The sequence below is a fragment of the Haliotis asinina genome, chromosome 2 (genome assembly GCF_037392515.1).
Source record: "Haliotis asinina isolate JCU_RB_2024 chromosome 2, JCU_Hal_asi_v2, whole genome shotgun sequence".
NCBI classification, from domain to species: domain Eukaryota; kingdom Metazoa; phylum Mollusca; class Gastropoda; order Lepetellida; family Haliotidae; genus Haliotis; species Haliotis asinina.
Window position 1 is genome coordinate 93,021,847 of NC_090281.1, and position 21,887 is coordinate 93,043,733.

Below are 21,887 nucleotides of genomic sequence, written 5' to 3' on the forward strand. Positions count from 1 at the left end.
AAATTCGATTTGATTAGTATGAGATAAATTGCTTATGATTGTACTGAATGGGCATATTATAAACTAAATGTTACTGCTCATAGACGAATAGCAATCGGGGCTATTATTCTGAACAGGTTCTTCATGCTTGAACTGCACAAAACTGACCTACAATAGATGCACAGGGAACAGTTTTCACCAGCTATACATACCGAGGAGCAGTGAAGTAAGGTTTTCACATTACCTCATCACTAGTATTTAAAAACAGCAGTTGGAATGTAGCTGTTTGGGTAATTCATTTAACTCTTTTGGTAGTTGTAAGCTACAGTTGAAGTATCGAGGAAGTAAACTGACAGTTGCTTCAATCAGCCTGAATGTGAATCTTGATGTCAAATTTGCTGTTGTAACTTCTTGGCAGTGAAGTTGATATATGTTAGGGTTGGGTATTGCCAAAATGTTCATATTGCGATATGTGTGTTGCAATGTGAACTGCAAGATGTTGTAAACATGTAACACATGGCTGAAGGTAATCACATCATCATTTCCTTTCTTTTGAAACAATGCAACTAGCTAGTGTCAGGTCTCAGGTGTCATTCAACAAGAGATCAGTTGAAAACGCTTCCAAATTGAAGACTTTGTTCTAAAGTCTGGAACTTAAGAAAAAGTGTCTGATGCAGCATCACCTGTTTTTGTTTGTTTATCCATGCAACAAACTTCAATGTACCTACAAGTACCAATGTCATTTTTTTATTCACATGGTTTGAAAGTGATGAAAATGCAACAAAATGACCAGTGAACATTCTCAAAACTGTTAATGTCAAATAATATAAAGGAATACATCATCAAGAAGGTTACATATCATGGTCAAGGAAATTGCCGAGTGTATTAAGTGAATTGCTTCCCAAGAAATATAACACAATGTATCGTAGTGTGAAGTTCAAATCGCAATATACGGATTAACCACCCCTTATATATGTAATACGGATTAACCACCCCTTATATATGTAATACGGATTAACCACCCCTTATATTTGTAATACGGATTAACCACCCCTTATATATGTAATACGGATTAACCACCCCTTATATATGTAATACGGATTAACCACCCCTTATATATGTAATGCTATTGGAAATTAGTATTCCTATATCATCAGCCATTTTATTCTGTCATTCATCCACCTGTTACCACGCCGACCTATTCACTCAGTCTCTCACATCACACATCACACTTAATTATCCAAGCACCCATCATGGCATCCACCATGTCTCAAACACACCCATCAAGGGATCTCCCATGTCATCCTGTATGTGACCAACCATGTGATCCAGAACATATCCACCATGGGATCCATCATGTGACCCATCAAGGAGTTCATCATGTGACCCAAATGAATAGACCTTGTGACCCAAAAAGAGATCCATCATATGACCCAGAAAAAGAGATCAACAGTGTGAACATCATGTGACTTACGAAGGAGTCCATTGTGTGATTCAGAAGAAGAGATACACCATGTGACCCAGAAGAAGAAATACACCATGTGACGAACCAAGGGATCAGTCCTGTGATCCATCAAGAGATTCACCATGTGACCCAGGAGAGGTCGTCCATCATGTGATCCATTAAGCGATCCAACTTGTGGCCCAGAAGAGATGCACCATGTGATCCATTAAGCGATCCAACTTGTGTCCCAGAAGAGATACACCATGTGACCCAGAAGAGATCCACCATGTGATCCATTAAGCGATCCAACTTGTGGCCCAGAAGAGATGCACCATGTGATCCATTAAGCGATCCAACTTGTGGCCCAGAAGAGATACACCATGTGACCCAGAAGAGATCCACCATGTGATCCATTAAGCGATCCAACTTGTGGCCCAGAAGAGATGCACCATGTGACCCAGAAGAGATCCACCATGTGATCCATTAAGCGATCCAACATGTGGCCCAGAAGAGATGCACCATGTGATCCAGAAGAGATCCACCATGTGATCCATTAAGCGATCCCACATGTGGCCCAGAAGAGATCCACCATGTGACCCAGAAGAGGTCGTCCATCATGTGATCCATTAAGCGATCCACCATGTGACCCAGAAGAGATCCACCATGTGATCCATTAAGCGATCCAACTTGTGGCCCAGAAGAGATACACCATGTGACCCAGAAGAGATCCACCATGTGATCCATTAAGCGATCCAACATGTGGCCCAGAAGAGATGCACCATGTGATCCAGAAGAGATCCACCATGTGATCCATTAAGCGATCCAACATGTGGCCCAGAAGAGATGCACCATGTGACCCAGGTGAGGTCCACCATGTGACCCAGAAGAGATCCACCATGTGATCCATTAAGCGATCCAACATGTGGCCCAGAAGAGATCCACCATGTGACCCAGAAGAGATCCACCATGTGATCCATTAAGCGATCCAACTTGTGGCCCAGAAGAGATACACCATGTGACCCAGAAGAGATCCACCATGTGATCCATTAAGCAATCCAACATGTGGCCCAGAAGAGATGCACCATGTGATCCAGAAGAGATCCACCATGTGATCCATTAAGCGATCCAACATGTGGCCCAGAAGAGATGCACCATGTGATCCAGGTGAGGTCCACCATGTGACCCAGAAGAGATCCACCATGTGACTCTGCAAGGGACCCATCATGTGACCCAGAACAAGAAATCCAACATGTGACCCACTGAATGATCCCAATTTAGGAAAATCTGTAAACCAATAAAACTAGATGTGAGGCTAAAGAAATAATTTGTGGATTATTGACCCGTCTCTGAATGACCTGAAGGTTATCCTGGCCACAGCCACTGGTAATGGGACCACTGTGAGAGGTCTTCCCCATTACTGTGGTCTGTTGAGATAGACCATGCCATTGATCATACGAACTGGTCACCTGCAGAAGGGGACGCTGGAACCATGGTGGTGTTTGGCTGTAGGGCTTAGCATCAACTGACCACCAGAGATCACCTCTCTTGACCCACATGCTGTCAAAGTGATTAGCGACTTTTGCTGATGGGACCTCTTCAAAGAAACAGACCCATTTGTCATGCTCTTAATTGTGTCATGAGGAATTCTATTTTGTTTTGGTTCATTGAATTGAATTGGTATTGTTTGAAATTTATGGCATTTTCACAGACAGAAGCAGTTATTTATGGCTTAGGGTTTTCTTTTGAAGGTTATATTTAGCTTGTCTGCTTACACAGCATAAAAGTGGGTGAGCTTTACTTTGAGGTAATGATCATAGAACTTGTCACTGTATTGTTTTGAAATTTTGTATTGGGAAAGGTGTTTGTTGGTCTGAATCATTTGATATTTATTGAAATTCATTGCAAGAAATGTTCTTTATTGAACAGAACACATTCCGACATTGTCACATGCAAATATTGAGGGTTGTCAGCTGTGGAAATACACAGTTATGACATTTCTTTGCCCACAGAGACGGAACAGTTTCTTGATAAAATTGTTTCAAGATGAAGAGTACAGTACATTATTAGCTGTGTGAGAAGTTATTGAAGAAGATTGCGAACCTTAGCGGAAGCACAGCAACGTTGGCGTCATGATATTGGAAATCTTACATCGCGAGAATCTGACTGTAGCCTCGGGTCACCCAAGCCAGACTATCAGAAGAAAAAAAATCCATTGGTAGTTGTGAATGTGTTGAGTTGTCAGAATTGGTAGACCTCTCTTAGTGTGCTTGATGGCAGGCCCAATCATGGTGCTTTGTACGATATCACAGGAAAGATGCTCTGGCGTAACTAGGTTACAGGAGGGAGTATTCAAACTTGATAGTGAAAACGCCAGTGTATAAAAACCTATTTCCATTAGGAAATTTCTAATTTAGCGTGTCCCAGATTGGCCTACCATATATTGAACGTAGTTTTATTGGCAGTTTGCCCCCACGCATCTTAAACACATGGTGAGGCGCTGTTGGTCCAGGGTAGATGGACCATCAGGAACTTTGTTTTCATCAGCAATTAGACCATGCACGGTAACATCAAATTGGCATAATGATAGCTTCATCATAAACCTGCAGAACGGTCCAGTGAATGACTACTTGTCACAAATTTCCATGATATTGATCTGCAAACCACCGACTCCCTCCCGTCATTTGCACCGACCAGTTTCCTAAGTTTCTCTCATTGACAAGAGGCAAGGAAAGCGTGGAGAATTGGAATGCTGTATACAAACAAGCCTACTGTGGCACAGGTTGTTTGATTTGCGTGGAGTGATTTAATATACCTCTGAGTGATAAGCTGTAATCAGGTTTAAAAATACAAGGATTTTGCTTGTGAGGGAGACACTCTCCCGCAGTGATTATCTTGGAAGAGGCCATTGAACAGGATTTTACTTTGGCGTCAGTGTCTGACACGTGGGGACTCACAAGGGACAGACCCTATTTTTGGCAGTATTAAGGTAGGCTACGGAAAACTCTTCAGTAAATTCTCTTTGAGCCCAATTCCAACATTGCAGTAATGTTTGGACATGGCACTTTCAGCCTAAAGACAACCTGGTAAATTGGAATAAATTTTTATTGCACCTTTTCGTGTAATTTGTCTAGAACGAATCTTTTTAGATGTAACTGACTTCAGTAATCTGTGCTCATTTCATTTGCATGGTGGTTCATCCATAATCACAGAAGATCTGTGTTTGTGAGGCAGGATGAGAACACCTTCCTTTAGGGTTAACTTGAGACTTGTCAACATTGTCATCGGTTAACACATATGTTGTCACTTTCATAATGGGATAATTCTGCTGGAACTTTCATGGACAAATTGTCTAAGTGTATAAACAAAGAAACCCTCAGTATACTTTTAACATGTAATACATTTGATAATTTTTATCCTAAAATTGTTTTGATGTGTAAGGTTAATTTGTGCAAAAAAATAATTGCCTTGATTGCCAAGGATGCAAAATATGCCATATTCATATGTCAGGTTGAATATAAATTTGCAACATTGTGATCAATGAAACTGTAATAGTCCATTGATCATGACATGTTCATTATACAATGGGAATTCATCTCCACCACCATGGAGGCTTGGTAAGGCCATCACCTCAGGGCTACAGTGAGTGGGAAGAGAGTATAGAGATTTACTGGAACATGTCAATGAAGAGGTCTATGATTACACTCTGTGTTTGTGGGATTTTCACCCTTCACTCTGTAAGCAATGATGACATGGGCCATGGCAGAAACTATTTAAAATAGACAATAAAACTCCAGGCCATATTGATTCTTCGGAGTCTTGAAGGCAGCAGCACCACCATGGAATTTGGTTTTATTGTCAAAATGGATAAGAAAAAGGGTTGTTTAGCATTGGTTAGAGCTCTTGACACTGTTTTGGAGACAATCATTTATTTGAGCTTGTAGTTTCAGTGTTAGGAGATAGTTGTTTTCAATAATACAAGCAATTGTTGTAAGGAATTTACAAATCAATTTCTGGATGTTCTTTGCGTGAGAGATTTGTGTTTTGTTTCTCGTTTATGGTCGTGATTTACCAGACTGGAATCGACTTGCATGCTGTGTTTTGGCTGGTATCGCACAAATGATTAAGATGTATTCCTCAAGACAGACATTACACCAGTGAGTTATAACCAAATGCAAGAGAGAGGGGGGAGAGGTGATGTAATAAATTACAGACAAATATCTCTTGACTGAGTTTTGTGTGGTGTTTATTTGAATTCCATCGTTTGAGTAATTCCAACATCTTGTTAATAGATGTTTTCAAGATCCAACTAAATCTTTAATGCAGGCTATGTTATGTTCATTTTTTTCAAAAGTTACGCATTCTATTGGTTCTTTCTTTTATATTTCACTTTTGTGGCCTACTTCAGAAAAGCTGCCGTTTTTCTGAAAACTGTTGCCATTTACTCACTTACTTAGATTTTTTTCCACTAACTTCCAAAAGATGTGGACTATAAATTTCTTTGCTTGTCAGCCGATCTGTAAAGAAACTGTACTAATCAAATCAGCTTCACTGAGGTGATCCGCGATCCATTATGCGTGGACAAATTCAAGGGAGGTAACTACTATACATCACAACTGGTAAAAAAATCCATCTCATCATGATGGGTAAAAAAATGTAATTGTACACAGACAAAGACTATTTCAGCAGGGCTTGTTCCATGCTTCATGCCTTCAGCAATGTTGACAGTAGTCGTTAATTACTGGAGTCGAGGTGACCCTCTACAGTCTCCACCTGAGCCAGTCATACCGAACCTGAAGAGTACCTGTATTCCGATCGAAGTTTAGCACTCGCCACCAATTTATTTCATCTTGTTTTCAGTGCAGTGTAAGTGGAAGCTTGCCACAGTCTTAGGCAGCATTGATCGAAGATAAATGATGTATGGCTGAGCTTGGGGGACCTCATCCTGCCACAATACCTTTACGCCTGATTGGCTACCACTGACAGACCTATTGCTCCGTGGGATGTACACATTAAATATTTCTGTATTTATACAGATTGCAGGGAATTAAATGCAGAGAGATCAATGTTGTTGTGTAGTGTTGTCAAAGTGTCATTTAACCATTATGAGTTTACTGCTCTATAATGAGAGGTTTTGTCAGGGAAGTAGTACATATTCGTGTAAGACCAGTCCATTTTATCCAGTTCCTTGTCATTGATCTGCCTAGAAATACTGCTTCTTTCTTACCTTGTGCCATTTGACACATTGGTATTGACAGAGCGGTGCTGATGTCAAGGTTAAAAAACAGTTTCATATCGCAGAAGTTGATATGGACAGCATGCAAGAACTGTATATTTTGATATTAGAGCTGCTGTATAAAATTTGAACCTTATGTTAATTTTCATTTAAGAAGACCCTGGTTTCTTACACAATGTGACAACCCAATTTGAAATAGAGGTCTTAATTATCTGGTATGTTTCATAACCACTTCATGTCAGTGGGGCTTTTATTTTGGACCCTGTAAGTTGCTTCCTGATTCGGGGTCTTGGGGACACATGAAACCTGTCATTATTTATTTACAGGATTATATAGGACAGAATGTATTGACGTATTATCCTGAAATAAGTAACTGGATTTATAATATCTGTTTTGGGATTTGGGTGAAGGTATTATTATGGGAAATAAATCTTTTGGTGGTATGCGTGTCCTTGGTGATGATACGAGAATTGATTATGATGAGATTTGAATATGCCTTCATTAGTACGGTGGAACAAACTGGATGTCGCATGTGCCTAATTTGAGCGTTCTTGTTGAAAATTGATAGTAAGGGAGGAGTTTTATGAGAGGGATCTATATCACTGACCTTGACTATTCCAGTGAAATTGATTTAAGAGATATGAAGCTGATTTAAACTGTATGTGTCTTGTACAGCATCTATGAAGCCAATTTCCATGGCTATGAAGTGAATTCAAGATATATATATATCAAACTAATACCAGCTCTATGACCTGAATCCTGTACTCTTGAAGCTGGTTCAACATTTATGAAGTTAATGCAGCATCTATGATCAAATGTCTTTGAAACAGAAGAGATTGGCCTGATGATAAGGAAATGAATAATATATGAGAAATAGAATATCAATGAAGTACAAAATGCTTCTCTGATGTATATTTCAGGCTAGAATTACACAGGACTTCGGCTGAAAATGTTTCAGGTTTTCGTATGTAGTAAATTATTGTGATCAGGAGGAGATTCATATACACATGGAGAAAATGATCCAAGATTAAAATTCAAAACCCAATCAAGTGGAAGCTAAATCAGATACACACATAGATTCCTGCGCGACGCAACATTCAGGCAGCCATTGTTCGTATTGATCTGCAAGAAATGGTAGCTGGAATTTGATGACTAGCTCATAGGATCTATCTTTCACTGTGACTCCAGTAGCTGAGAATAGAATTTGACTAGATTTATATGTTGTTAGCATTCAGTGTGTAAAGCAAGGGACCTGATTTGATGTATTAGTGACACTGCAAGTCTCATGTCCCAAATCAACTCCCTTGGTCTGTGCGTTAGAGTGGTAGGATATGTCCAACCTCAAGAGACAGTCAAGTTGGTGTATTATAGCAGATATTGCCTATTCACATGAACAATATTGTTCATTACCTGTGTCCAAGGGTTATGCTCTCTCATATCTGGCTGCATTTGATTTGGTTACATTGGGAGTTAAGTGGATCTGTATCACTGGGGTAGGTCTACTTACAAACAGTAGCATGACTTCCAAGATTCTAGAGTGAATTATGAGTGCATAGGTTTATGGAGTGCAGCGAATATTGGAAATGGGATTCTCTTAACACTTCAACAGCCATTGATTAAACTCTCAGCTTTCTTAGGGTAGCTTTGTAGGTAGAGTGTTTGCTGGTATGAGCTGAATGCATGAGTTTGAATTATAATCTAAATAGTCTGTAAAGCCATTGTTGGTATCTCTGGTTTTGGAGGCTTGGAATTTGAAGGAAAACATTACAACAGCATTGGCTGTTTTCTTTTCTTAATTTGGCTGGAGGACTGCAAAAACAACCCCCACTCGGTCTAACTCTTTATCTTTTGTGCATTGTAACATGGACTCTGCGTTTGTTGCATTTCCTTATCTTCCTTTCTTTCTGTTGCTTCTGAGATGAGTTTAGAACAAAAATATTTTTGGTAACTGCTAACATGGTAATAAACATTTGTCACTCAGTGAGACCATGAGAAGATCAGTCTGACGAGGGACCCAGTGCTTCAATGTCATAAAAAGCATTTTTAACGAGAATCATTTCACCAAGTCAGTTGTGAGAGTGCAGGAAAATGCTCAGATGGCTGTCCACAAGGGGAGACAACTCATAGACAACTTACATGCGCTTGGACAAGCATTCTGAAGGAGGCTTAAACTGTCTAGAAGATGGAGTATTTTGTGAACTGCTTGTGTATCATTCTCCTTTCCACTGAATGCTGGTATGGAATGGCAGAATGATACCATGCATGTAATTTATTTATCCAGTGTTGATTCTGTAAGAGTATGGGTCGCCAGTGCCACTTGCTTCTCTGTGAGATGTGTCTCAAGTGAGTCTGCTGGTCAGGCTGTAGGGCTTGTTGACTTGCATAGCTTTGCTACTAGTTCAATGCTGAGTCACTGCTGCAGGTTATTTACAGAGTTTTGATGCAAAAGGAACACATCATATCCCACTATTCAACGTCACTTATTCGCAAACTCGCTCCAAATTACTTGAAAGTCTTGCATGGTTGCTTCATCATCATTGTAGCCATATCGAGATGTAGCGTGTCGCTGGTGAACCAAGTACGGGTGTGACACATGTAGGTGCCCAGAACAGGCAGAGTTACATTGTTTGTACATGAAGGTTACATTATTATACCATGCTTGTGAATATTAATATACCACAGGGGTTGTTGACATGTTGCTTACATGGGTGCTTACATGGTTATTACGCAGTTGCTTACAGGTTATTACACTGTTGCTTAAATGGCTATTACACTGTTGTTATTGTTATATTGTTAATACTGCTTTGTCCCTTTTGGGCTGGTTCTAGTGATCTTTTGATAATGTTAGAAATTTCTGACTTTCAAAAGTAAATATTTTCTGTATTCAGAGAAATATGATCGTATCTGATACCTTTTTGTGAGAATTCATCAATGGAAGCAAGAAAGAAGGGTAAAAATTTATTCAAGAAATAATATCTAATCCACAGGAATGAGGGATGTTTTAGCCATGCACACCACCAGAGGTCAGTTTTTATTGAAAATAGTTGCTTCATTTGCATAAGAATGGCCCCACTGATATTGATGTTGTTCCAGTCAGGTGGTGGCAGAAGTGTTGACATGGTGCACATGCATATGAGATAATGTACCTCCATCACAGCGCGGGCTACTTCTCTTACAGCAAACACAAGAATTATGAATACACTTTATTATTTTGATTGGCTGACCATTGTCGGCAGACATTTATAATTGCTATTTAACACAGGCCATCAGAAACTTATTGATACTGTGTCGCAAGCCAAACTTAATAAAAGTCGCCGTTGATTATGTTTATTGAATCCTTGGTTATAATCGTCTCAACAAATTCAGTCTTGAAAAACAGTGTAATTGCATTATTGACTAGTTACATTGTAAAGAAGTCTCCTGAGTTGACACTGTCGACGGATTAAATCAAAACACGGTCCGTGTGAGTCATACCTAAAGAAATCCAGCGGAATTAGACTGCATTGATCCTTCGGTTAAGATTTTAAATTGAAAGGTGAAAATTTAATGTAATAATTGATAAGAATTAATCTGAGGTCTTAACGTGCTATTGACACCAGTCTCGTTTATTTCAGAGCCCCTAGCAGGAAGTGAAAGTATTAGCAGTGTTTGGCAGCATTGACAGCATACAGCCAACTCTTATATGGTAAGACATCCATGAGGCTCTACACAGGGGTGCTGAGGGAGGAGGCAAAGCTATTTTTTTAAGGTCATATTATTGTATCAGATCATATATTTCTGAATATTTTTATTAGCGGTTTTTACATACATCTCACATGGTGTCATTAGAAATATTATTTTTTCATTTTAAAAGTATTGATAAATTTTTTTTGTTAAAAACAAATAATTAGCATCCTCATCTGTATTGTTTTGCAGTATCCTAAGATGAAACCTGTTTGACATATATTTCATTATTCAGTGTGTTTTCAGGATTTTTTTTATTCCTGTGATGTCAGAGACATTTGTTATTTCCTGCAGTAGATATGGCATATTTTGTAACTGTGAAACTGGGTCATATTGATTTTTTGCATTGATCTTTCCTAAAGGTCACATGCTCTGTGTTCAGTAACATGGCAAACCAAATATAAATCTGGCATTAAACATTCTGTTTTTGTTAAAGTCTAAATACTCGGTAATTTCATACTTTTTTCAAAGGTAAAAGATGACCTTCACGTTATCTAGTGAAGGCAAGGTGTTGGGTAATACAAAGGAATGTGAGCTAATTAGTCAGGTGATGGAACTATGCAGTTCTCACAGTGCACCTGTCACTGAAATGCTCTCTAATAAACCAGCAGTGAACCAACCTCACTCACTCATGTAAATTGTATTCCTGAAGAAGGCAATGTGGAGCTTATTGTGTTTTATGTTTGTATAAGACTGTAGGGTAAAAGGTAGACAGGAAATGGGAGCCACAGGTCCCTTGTGTTTGCCCTTAAGTAGCAAATGATGTTTTTGACTTTACTGAAAACTGCAGCATATAAGGCAGGTTTTTCTACCTTGAATTAGATAGGTTTAATGTTGCCTCATATCCTGGGTAACAGAACATGCATTATTCTAGCTGAATCAGTCTCAAGTTCCAGTAACGGTGTCAGTTGTTGTCCAGCAGTCAGTGATGTTGTTTGACAAAAAACTTTCACATTTCATTTCTGGTAACTGTTCCAAATTACCAAGGTCACTTTACAGACATAGATCTATGGTAATGGCTGTCACCAAACAGGTGCCCCTGGTTTCACATTTATGGACTACATCTATCTGACTTTTCCTACCTAATTATGCTGATGACGACGATGATGATGTTCCGATACACCCTAAACACCCTCTAAACATGTTCCCCATTCATTGGGTCAGTTCTCAGCTCCCTTGGAATGATACAAACCAAGATGTCTGTGACATGGTGGAAGGTTAACAGTCATACTACTAAGTACCCATTTAACTTTTGAACTCTGAGGTGACACTACAAATGCTACATGTTTAGGTGGGGACAAAACTGCAGCCAAAAAACCTCCCAGGAGGTGTGCTACCATATGCAGTCACCCATGCACCTGCTTTCTGACTTCACCCATCTCCCTACTCTTCACAACCAAGACCCATGAAGGCTCAGGTTGTTGATCTTCAGTAACCCATAACAGTTTGTCATAACAGGTGACTGATGGGATCAGGTAATCAGGCTCACTGACTTGGTTGACACATGGCATTGTATCCCAGTTGTGTAGGTTGATGCTCATGCTGTTGCTAAGAGGATTGACTGTTCCAGACTCGATTATTTACCGACCACCACCAGATAGCTGTAATATTGCTGAGTACAGCGTTAGACAGCAAACAAACGACCACCACTACCAATTTTGAGGCCTACAAAAATGAAGAATCAGGAATATAACCTGTGCATCTCCAGTGACATAAATTCAACAAATGACTTCCTTACTCCACAGGGAGAATGTTGATGGGCTGGCATAAAACGAGATGCACTTACTTGCACTGTTTCATGTTGCAGAAGAACTTCCAGTGATATGATAATGACAAATCCCTTTATCTGTCCACCACACCATGATGTGGTAGATCTGCTGCTGGGTCATCCAAGTTGAATAAGAGTAACTTTCCAAGCAATTAACAACCAAGCACTATAATCTATGATAAGTCATCATTTCTGACGTAACTTGTTACTGAGATGAGACTTACGACAGACGTACGGTAACTGGCAACTTTTTTACGAGGCCTGTTGTCAGGGTAATGCCCGCCTTGTTCAGATGATCAATTTCATTAGACTTGATTGAATTCTTAGAATTTGGCAGCAACAGCGATAGATGTTTTTGGTCGATCGTGTAGATACTTTTTTGAGTAAGTCAGCAGACAGTTGGATGTAGAAAGGACACAGATGCATCAGGGGACTGTTTTTAGTGATGTCTAAACATCAATTTCCCCCGATTTGGCCACTTTGATGGTGAAGAAAGTGATGTATGGTGTTTGTGCCTGATCCACAGGAGGTCTTGAAACTCGCTAGTATGACAGAACACTCTCAGCTCCTGATGTATGCCAATCTCACACGCGTGAGAAAACATTTCTCACATTGGAGGACCTTCTCATATGAGAAGCTGAGGCATAAAAATCTTTGATCTCGCAATGTTTGAAAAGAGCACGACTTACTCCGTGGAACTTTCTCAGACGATTTAGTCCCCGAGTGATCCGTTGGCCATTGGTGCTGCTGCTTTATTATCCGATACCAATAACCTAAGTGTTGATCTCACTATCAGCCAAGTGTAAATCACACTGGTAATGATCCCAGCTTTCATTATGTGTTTACTGGTGATCTGCAAACGGCTTGTGCAAGTCTGCAAGCCTTGCTCTCAATATATGCTGGTCAGCCTGCCAGGAAGCCATTAACTTGCTGATTTACTAGTGTACATTCGTCCATCAGTGGCTAGGTGCTGTGTCCGTGGCGCACCAACATTAGCAAAGATGGTGGCAGGAAATTAGATTTTATTGGCCTATATTGATAGGTAGAGCAGGCAGACGGATTCAAGATTAATTCACTCATCTTTTCCAAGCTAATGTCTTCAGAAATAACAAATTGCTCAACTGGCTTGTGCGAGTTGCCATCTTGGACATCCAATTAGATAACATTATCTTCTGAATCTAGAATGATGAGGCTTCATGCTCTGAGAAGGGTATTTACTTACAATGAGCAGTGATATCATATGATATTGGTGGTCAGTTGGGGACACAGCATTAATATTGATTTCTCAAGCATTTTCGTGAAAAATTTCAGGTAGTGAATGGTTTCAGATGGGCAGTTTTGTAAGATAGTAAAAAGTGCAGGGATTGTATTATGGCAAAATGATTTGTTTGGGAGCTGTAATATATTCAATATCTTTTTACATGGAAAATTGGTGATTTGCATGATATTTTTCTTTGTTTTGATTTGATTTGATTCAGTTTGATTTGGAAATGGGATTTCTCAATCTCCTTCTTTCCCACTTTAGGAGTGGTTGCCTAGTGGGAATCATTAAGTGGTGTCAACATAATGTTCAACTTCTCAATGTGTTTTAAGTGCAAATTGAAAAGTTCAGATTTTTGCTGTGGTGATTTTACCAGATAATGACTGTTTTTATGAGAAAATAATTCATTTTATATCCTGTTGTGGTAAACATTTGTATTGTCCTGGTTTGAGTATTTATAATACGACTGGATGTAACAAAATCAAAAGCTATGAACACAATCATGGCTTTGACAGAGCTTCAAAAAGTGGGATGGAATTCAATTTCGCCTTTACAATTCAATTAAATGCAGTACAATTGCTTACATAAATTTGATGTGTATCTAGATAAGTTAATCCTTGTGTGATAAGGACAGTGCCAAATTGTCTAAGATGAGTTAAATCAAATAATGTTGAATTGCAGTGACTGTACTCTGATGACATTACAGTCTTGGAGAAGCAATTACAGCTGTCGGTGCAGGGGCCTTATCGCTTATTGGTTATTTCCCTCTCAATAAGTGAAGCTAGGCTTGGTGACTATGTCCACGACAACTCATTCATGTCCACACTTATACAACCTTCATTTTTGGATTCTGTAATAAAAGGAGTGGACTATACCTAAGTATATATACATTTATACAATTGACATGTCAGTTCCTTCATCATGTCGCACAGAAATGCTCGCTGCTCCTCTACAGAGTTCATTTGTACAAAGATGGGTAAAAAGAGTGAAATAGACAGAAAAGTGAAGTGGATGAGTATTATTATATTGTCAGTATACTGTCTATCTTGTATGATTGACACTAACTCAGTGGCTGAGAATTTAATGAGTCTCAGTTTCTTGAAAAGTACCATTGGCAAATCGGCACTTTCAAATAATTGCAATGAGTTTAAGTAGAGTCCTTATTCAAAGAGGCAATGCCGATGGCCTGTTAATGCAAATGCATAAGTGATCAATCAAATTCTAATTTTATGTATGGGGTAAACCCTTGTGCATTAAGTCATTCAAGGGACATAACTTTGCAGTGACCCGTAAAGTTTCCCATTTGAAACTAACGGCTCCATATTGTCTGGAGATGTCATGGTGTAATAGTTTGAGGAGATAAAGAAGCCAAGATTATCTATGTTTGTGAAATGAAGGGGCCATCAGTGAAGTAGAAATGATTAGTTTAAATATTCCCTATGTAAACCAACCACTGAGGCTTGAAAAATGCTCTTAAAGGGATTCAAACTGATACATTCCGTGGAAGTTTATTAGCAGAATCACTTCGTTTTATATTGCTGACATGAAATGGACACAGACGATGGGATTGTGAGAATTTATTCTACCCTTGTAATGTCCTTCTTGCTTCTAAGTCCTTACTGATCCTTCCAATAGGAAAGTCTTCAATTGTCTCGGAAACTTATTCAGGCATCTTGACTGATATTAAACAGTTTTATTTTTCTGATTTGAGAGTGTGTGAAAGTAAACAACAGCTCAGTTTTAAAGCTTTTAGGTTTATGTCAAAGATGCTTATACAGGAAATAAAGTCGAGAGACTTCCAGAAACTTGATCCATAGGTTAAGGAATTTTGGACAGGTCAGGAGAATATTATTCTGATTTCTAGTCTGGTATTCTCAAATTGGTGATCAGAGGATGGTTGTCAGGAAAGCAGCATGGAACTTGTATCCAGTTTCCAATTAAAGCACAGTGCTCAAGGGACAAAGGTTAGATTTGGAGATAGTAAATACAGACTCTAGGGCCTATCTCTGCTATGATAAAATCATGTTTTTGATTCCCCTGTTTTCAGTAAGTGTTCTGAGATTCTGGCACTGGTTTGTGGTCAGTGTTTGCCTAGGTTGCCTGACCACTACTGCCAGGCTGGTCATTTGGATTCCATCTGTGTTCCAAAGAAGGACCATCTCAGAAGTCTGCAGAGGCATTAATTACCATAAGTGAGGAATAAGGGAAAGCATTGAAAATGAATTGAAGGAGAAATAATAAGTTTGTGCTCGAGTGTGATAAAGATATTGTTTGTAGAATACATACTCATAGTTGTAGTTTATAGAATATTGCCACTGTTTCTTCATGGAATGCTATGCTGTAAAATATCTTATCTTATCTATATTACCATTCAAGTTTGTTGTGAAAGATTGTTGTTAATTTGTAATCCAAAGGTTGATGTTACGGATGTTGACTCAAACATTTCTGTTACGTGCACACATACTCCCAGTGGTAATAATGGGAGTTAGGCTGTAACTTGTTATTCCACTTCTGCAAGTTGGTTCTCATGGACCAGGAATGTTCTGGCTGGAATTCCAGGCTGGATAAGATCACAAACAGCTTGGTTGTGTTTGAGATAACCCCCAGATAATGACCACGGGGTGAAGGGGGTGCTGTCAAAACAACAGGCACAGTAGCACCAATAGTAAGCACCAATGGTAAGTGCCAGTAGCCAGAGTTAATGGTACTGAAGACATCCAGATGACACGACAGTGTTGACTTATCTCAACAGCAGCACAATACTGTGTTATGTTGGCAGAGTTCTCCAACACTCCTTTCCAGTCTCAACAGAGGACGTCTAGCTACCCTTGGTTGTGCCTTTTGACTGTGGAATACATGATGCTCTATTTGTCTATTTACCATACTAAAACAGAGGTTTTATGAAATCATCAGTGAACCTCTTTCGGGGGGGGGGGGGGGGGGGGGGAATTGAAAGTGATAAAATCTTTTTCATAATCATAACCTCAGTTAAGAGCTCTATCATAAGTTATGTACGTACTGGTGCCACCAATACCAAACATATTCAAATATAAAGTCAGTGGCTGACAGCCATCGTAGGTTACCAAGTTAGTAACAGCTAGTCTCAGAAATGAACATATCTTAGGGAAAAAAGGCTCATAGTAAAAAAATAATCTAAAATAAAAAGGAGCCATGAGACTTTCTTTTTCCTGAAGCTGTGGAAGTCTAGACTTAACACATTTTCTAGACTTGCATCAGCTTTCTTGGATATATTTGGTTCAGGGTTTGGGAACAATCACTGTAAGTCGGATTATGGAGTTCTGTGATATTTGTTACAAGAATGTATTAAGTAAGACAAGAATGTATTAAGTAAGACAAGAATGTATTAAGTGAGACAAGAATGTATTAAGTAAGACAAGAATGTATTTTCAGAACAGCATTATTGGTCTTGTCCAGTCCAAGTCTGCACTCCCTTGGTTGCCAGGGATCAGTGATTCTTGGTTGGTTGATAACTACCCACAGGTGTCTGTGAAGTCTTCTATTGCTCCATAATTCTGATTTCTTTAAAAAGAAGGATTTATTCATCAAGGTTCCAAGATTATAGCTTTAAATGGTAAATTATAGATGAATGCTAAGATATATTCAGATTATACAAAGAAGAATTTACTGATTTTTTTTAGTAGGATGTGTCACATCTAAAACACTGATATGGAACTATGCCTGACATCAATGTTGAGCATCTTTTATTCAACAGAACCTCCCTCAAGATATCTATTGGCAGACGGCATCTTTTATGTAGGAATGTGTCTTTCATGAAGACCTGTGTGGATGGAGGTTAAACAAGTTGTTGTGATTGTCCTCACTGGTCTTCCATACTGATGGAGGTTAAACAAATTGTTGTGATTGTCCTCACTGGTCTTCCTTACTGATGGAGGTTAAACAAGTTGTTGTGATTGTCCTCACTGGTCTTCCATACTGATGGAGGTTAAACAAGTTGTTGTGATTGTCCTCACTGGTCTTCCTTACTGATGGAGGTTAAACAAGTTGTTGTGATTGTCCTCACTGGTCTTCCTTACTGATGGAGGTTAAACAAGTTGTTGTGATTGTCCTCACTGGTCTTCCATACTGATGGAGGTTAAACAAATTGTTGTGATTGTCCTCACTGGTCTTCCTTACTGATGGAGGTTAAACAAGTTGTTGTGATTGTCCTCACTGGTCTTCCTTACTGATGGAGGTTAAACAAATTGTTGTGATTGTCCTCACTGGTCTTCCATACTGATGGAGGTTAAACAAGTTGTTGTGATTGTCCTCACTGGTCTTCCTTACTGATGGAGGTTAAACAAGTTGTTGTGATTGTCCTCACTGGTCTTCCATACTGATGGAGGTTAAACAAGTTGTTGTGATTGTCCTCACTGGTCTTCCATACTGATGGAGGTTAAACAAGTTGTTGTGATTGTCCTCACTGGTCTTCCTTACTGATGGAGGTTAAACAAGTTGTTGTGATTGTCCTCACTGGTCTTCCATACTGATGGAGGTTAAACAAATTGTTGTGATTGTCCTCACTGGTCTTCCATACTGATGGAGGTTAAACAAGTTGTTGTGATTGTCCTCACTGGTCTTCCATACTGATGGAGGTTAAACAAGTTGTTGTGATTGTCCTCACTGGTCTTCCTTACTGATGGAGGTTAAACAAGTTGTTGTGATTGTCCTCACTGGTCTTCCATACTGATGGAGGTTAAACAAATTGTTGTGATTGTCCTCACTGGTCTTCCTTACTGATGGAGGTTAAACAAGTTGTTGTGATTGTCCTCACTGGTCTTCCTTACTGATGGAGGTTAAACAAGTTGTTGTGATTGTCCTCACTGGTCTTCCTTACTGATGGAGGTTAAACAAGTTGTTGTGATTGTCCTCACTGGTCTTCCTTACTGATGGAGGTTAAACAAGTTGTTGTGATTGTCCTCACTGGTCTTCCATACTGATGGAGGTTAAACAAGTTGTTGTGATTGTCCTCACTGGTCTTCCATACTGATGGAGGTTAAACAAATTGTTGTGATTGTCCTCACTGGTCTTCCTTACTGATGGAGGTTAAACAAGTTGTTGTGATTGTCCTCACTGGTCTTCCTTACTGATGGAGGTTAAACAAGTTGTTGTGATTGTCCTCACTGGTCTTCCTTACTGATGGAGGTTAAACAAGTTGTTGTGATTGTCCTCACTGGTCTTCCTTACTGATGGAGGTTAAACAGGTTGTTGTGATTGTCCTCACTGGTCTTCCTTACTGATGGAGGTTAAACAAGTTGTTGTGATTGTCCTCACTGGTCTTCCTTACTGATGGAGGTTAAACAAATTGTTGTGATTGTCCTCACTGGTCTTCCATACTGATGGAGGTTAAACAAGTTGTTGTGATTGTCCTCACTGGTCTTCCTTACTGATGGAGGTTAAACAAATTGTTGTGATTGTCCTCACTGGTCTTCCATACTGATGGAGGTTAAACAAGTTGTTGTGATTGTCCTCACTGGTCTTCCTTACTGATGGAGGTTAAACAAGTTGTTGTGATTGTCCTCACTGGTCTTCCATACTGATGGAGGTTAAACAAGTTGTTGTGATTGTCCTCACTGGTCTTCCATACTGATGGAGGTTAAACAAGTTGTTGTGATTGTCCTCACTGGTCTTCCTTACTGATGGAGGTTAAACAAGTTGTTGTGATTGTCCTCACTGGTCTTCCATACTGATGGAGGTTAAACAAGTTGTTGTGATTGTCCTCACTGGTCTTCCATACTGATGGAGGTTAAACAAGTTGTTGTGATTGTCCTCACTGGTCTTCCATACTGATGGAGGTTAAACAAATTGTTGTGATTGTCCTCACTGGTCTTCCTTACTGATGGAGGTTAAACAAGTTGTTGTGATTGTCCTCACTGGTCTTCCTTACTGATGGAGGTTAAACAAGTTGTTGTGATTGTCCTCACTGGTCTTCCATACTGATGGAGGTTAAACAAGTTGTTGTGATTGTCCTCACTGGTCTTCCTTACTGATGGAGGTTAAACAAATTGTTGTGATTGTCCTCACTGGTCTTCCTTACTGATGGAGGTTAAACAAGTTGTTGTGATTGTCCTCACTGGTCTTCCATACTGATGGAGGTTAAACAAGTTGTTGTGATTGTCCTCACTGGTCTTCCATACTGATGGAGGTTAAACAAGTTGTTGTGATTGTCCTCACTGGTCTTCCTTACTGATGGAGGTTAAACAAATTGTTGTGATTGTCCTCACTGGTCTTCCATACTGATGGAGGTTAAACAAGTTGTTGTGATTGTCCTCACTGGTCTTCCATACTGATGGAGGTTAAACAAGTTGTTGTGATTGTCCTCACTGGTCTTCCATACTGATGGAGGTTAAACAAATTGTTGTGATTGTCCTCACTGGTCTTCCATACTGATGGAGGTTAAACAAGTTGTTGTGATTGTCCTCACTGGTCTTCCATACTGATGGAGGTTAAACAAGTTGTTGTGATTGTCCTCACTGGTCTTCCATACTGATGGAGGTTAAACAAGTTGTTGTGATTGTCCTCACTGGTCTTCCATACTGATGGAGGTTAAACAAGTTGTTGTGATTGTCCTCACTGGTCTTCCTTACTGATGGAGGTTAAACAAATTGTTGTGATTGTCCTCACTGGTCTTCCTTACTGATGGAGGTTAAACAAGTTGTTGTGATTGTCCTCACTGGTCTTCCATACTGATGGAGGTTAAACAAGTTCTTGTGATTGTCCTCACTGGTCTTCCTTACTGATGGAGGTTAAACAAGTTGTTGTGATTGTCCTCACTGGTCTTCCATACTGATGGAGGTTAAACAAGTTGTTGTGATTGTCCTCACTGGTCTTCCTTACTGATGGAGGTTAAACAAGTTGTTGTGATTGTCCTCACTGGTCTTCCTTACTGATGGAGGTTAAACAAGTTGTTGTGATTGTCCTCACTGGTCTTCCTTACTGATGGAGGTTAAACAAGTTGTTGTGATTGTCCTCACTGGTCTTCCATACTGATGGAGGTTAAACAAGTTGTTGTGATTGTCCTCACTGGTCTTCCATACTGATCCTGAACCAAGTATATCCAAGAAAACCCATGTAAGTCTAGAATATGTGGCAAGTTGTAAGGTATTTATGTATGACTACTTGTTAGTCTTTACTTATTTGTTCTTGGGACAATACAGTCTGTTACTAAGGTATTGCACAGTTGTGGTGGCGGTGTAGCACAGTAGTGAAAGTGTTAGCTTGTCTCCCTGTATGCCTGAGTTCCATTCCCCACATGGATACAATGTGTCAATCCCATTGTTGGTGTCCCTTGTTGTGATATTTGCATTAATATTGTTATTAGCGGAATAAAACCCAATCCACACACTGTGCAGTTGTCAGTATTAGCCAACAGTGTTAAGACATTAAGAAAGATGGACTTTAGATTATCGCATTCTATATCTGACCTTTCTTGCTTCTGAGTTGCTGCTTTAAAAATAATTTTTAAATTTTGGACATTTTAACATAGAATTATCTCAAACCATGAGATGGTGAGGATAACTTCATGTCAGCCATCAACAGCCATTCCCTATACTTTGCACTTCCTGATTCACATTGCTTTTCATGTAAATCTGACTGTTTTTGTAATAGCTCCTATTCATGTACAGATAAAATCGTTTACACTTGAGCCAACACAAGACTTTTTTCATGTCTGGATTGAAACAAGTCTCGTGTATCATAGAAAACTAGCATGAAGCCCTGCATGTAATACCCTCCATGTGTAGACATGTTCGGTGTTAACCCCACTTACGTGATGTCAGCCAGTAAATTGGTGAACATTTGATACGATTGATGAACACTAATAAATTCAAATAAGTTGCTGATCATAAGCACCTAGCATCACCTGCCAACACAGTGCATTCCATCTCCAGCTTGTATCAAGTTGTTTTCACATAAATAAGATTTCATTTGTTAATAGAATGATCATTATGAATAAAATTACCGTCTTTGTCATGAAAATTTGTTTCTGATTTCAATAAGTCTGCGACTACAGCCGTTCATTTAGGGTTTGATTTTCTTATGAAATATTTGAATATAATATTGTTTTCCCTTAAAACTAGCTGTAAAATTACAGATTTTGCTTTATTATTGCTACATGTGATAACTGACCAAATGAACTTTTACCAATGTATGTTTTTTTTTCCATTTTTTGTAAATATTTGTAAGTGTGATGAATTAATCAGTTGACCAATGAGATTGATGTACTGTATACTGTCGATAAACTGCTGATGTAGCAAATTTGTTATAAAATGTCTCAGTAGCACAAAGTGGGTGATTCTGTATTGTGATATTGCAGTGATTAATAACGTTAATGTAATTGTTTACCTGTTCCGATTTGAATGATGGATAGTTTATTTAGGAGACGTGTGTATGACTATAGTCATTATCTATGTGGATTGATCATTGATGTTTAATGTCGTAATCTGGTCTTTTCTGTCAGCAT

The 21,887-nt window shown here is 39.2% G+C and overlaps 1 protein-coding gene across 8 annotated transcripts in view; it reads left to right on the forward strand.

Annotated features, from left to right (window-relative positions):
• LOC137274609 (teneurin-m-like) overlaps positions 1-21,887 on the forward strand; it is a 303,728-nt gene that overhangs the window by 73,950 nt on the left and 207,891 nt on the right. For 7 of the 8 annotated variants that reach the window (XM_067807895.1, XM_067807889.1, XM_067807897.1 and 4 more), the window contains exon 3: positions 10,271-10,341. The exons of the other annotated variant lie outside the window; for it this stretch is intronic. The gene's annotated coding sequence lies outside the window, so the exon portion shown is untranslated. The remainder of the gene's footprint in view (positions 1-10,270; positions 10,342-21,887) is intronic. 8 annotated transcript variants of the gene reach the window in all.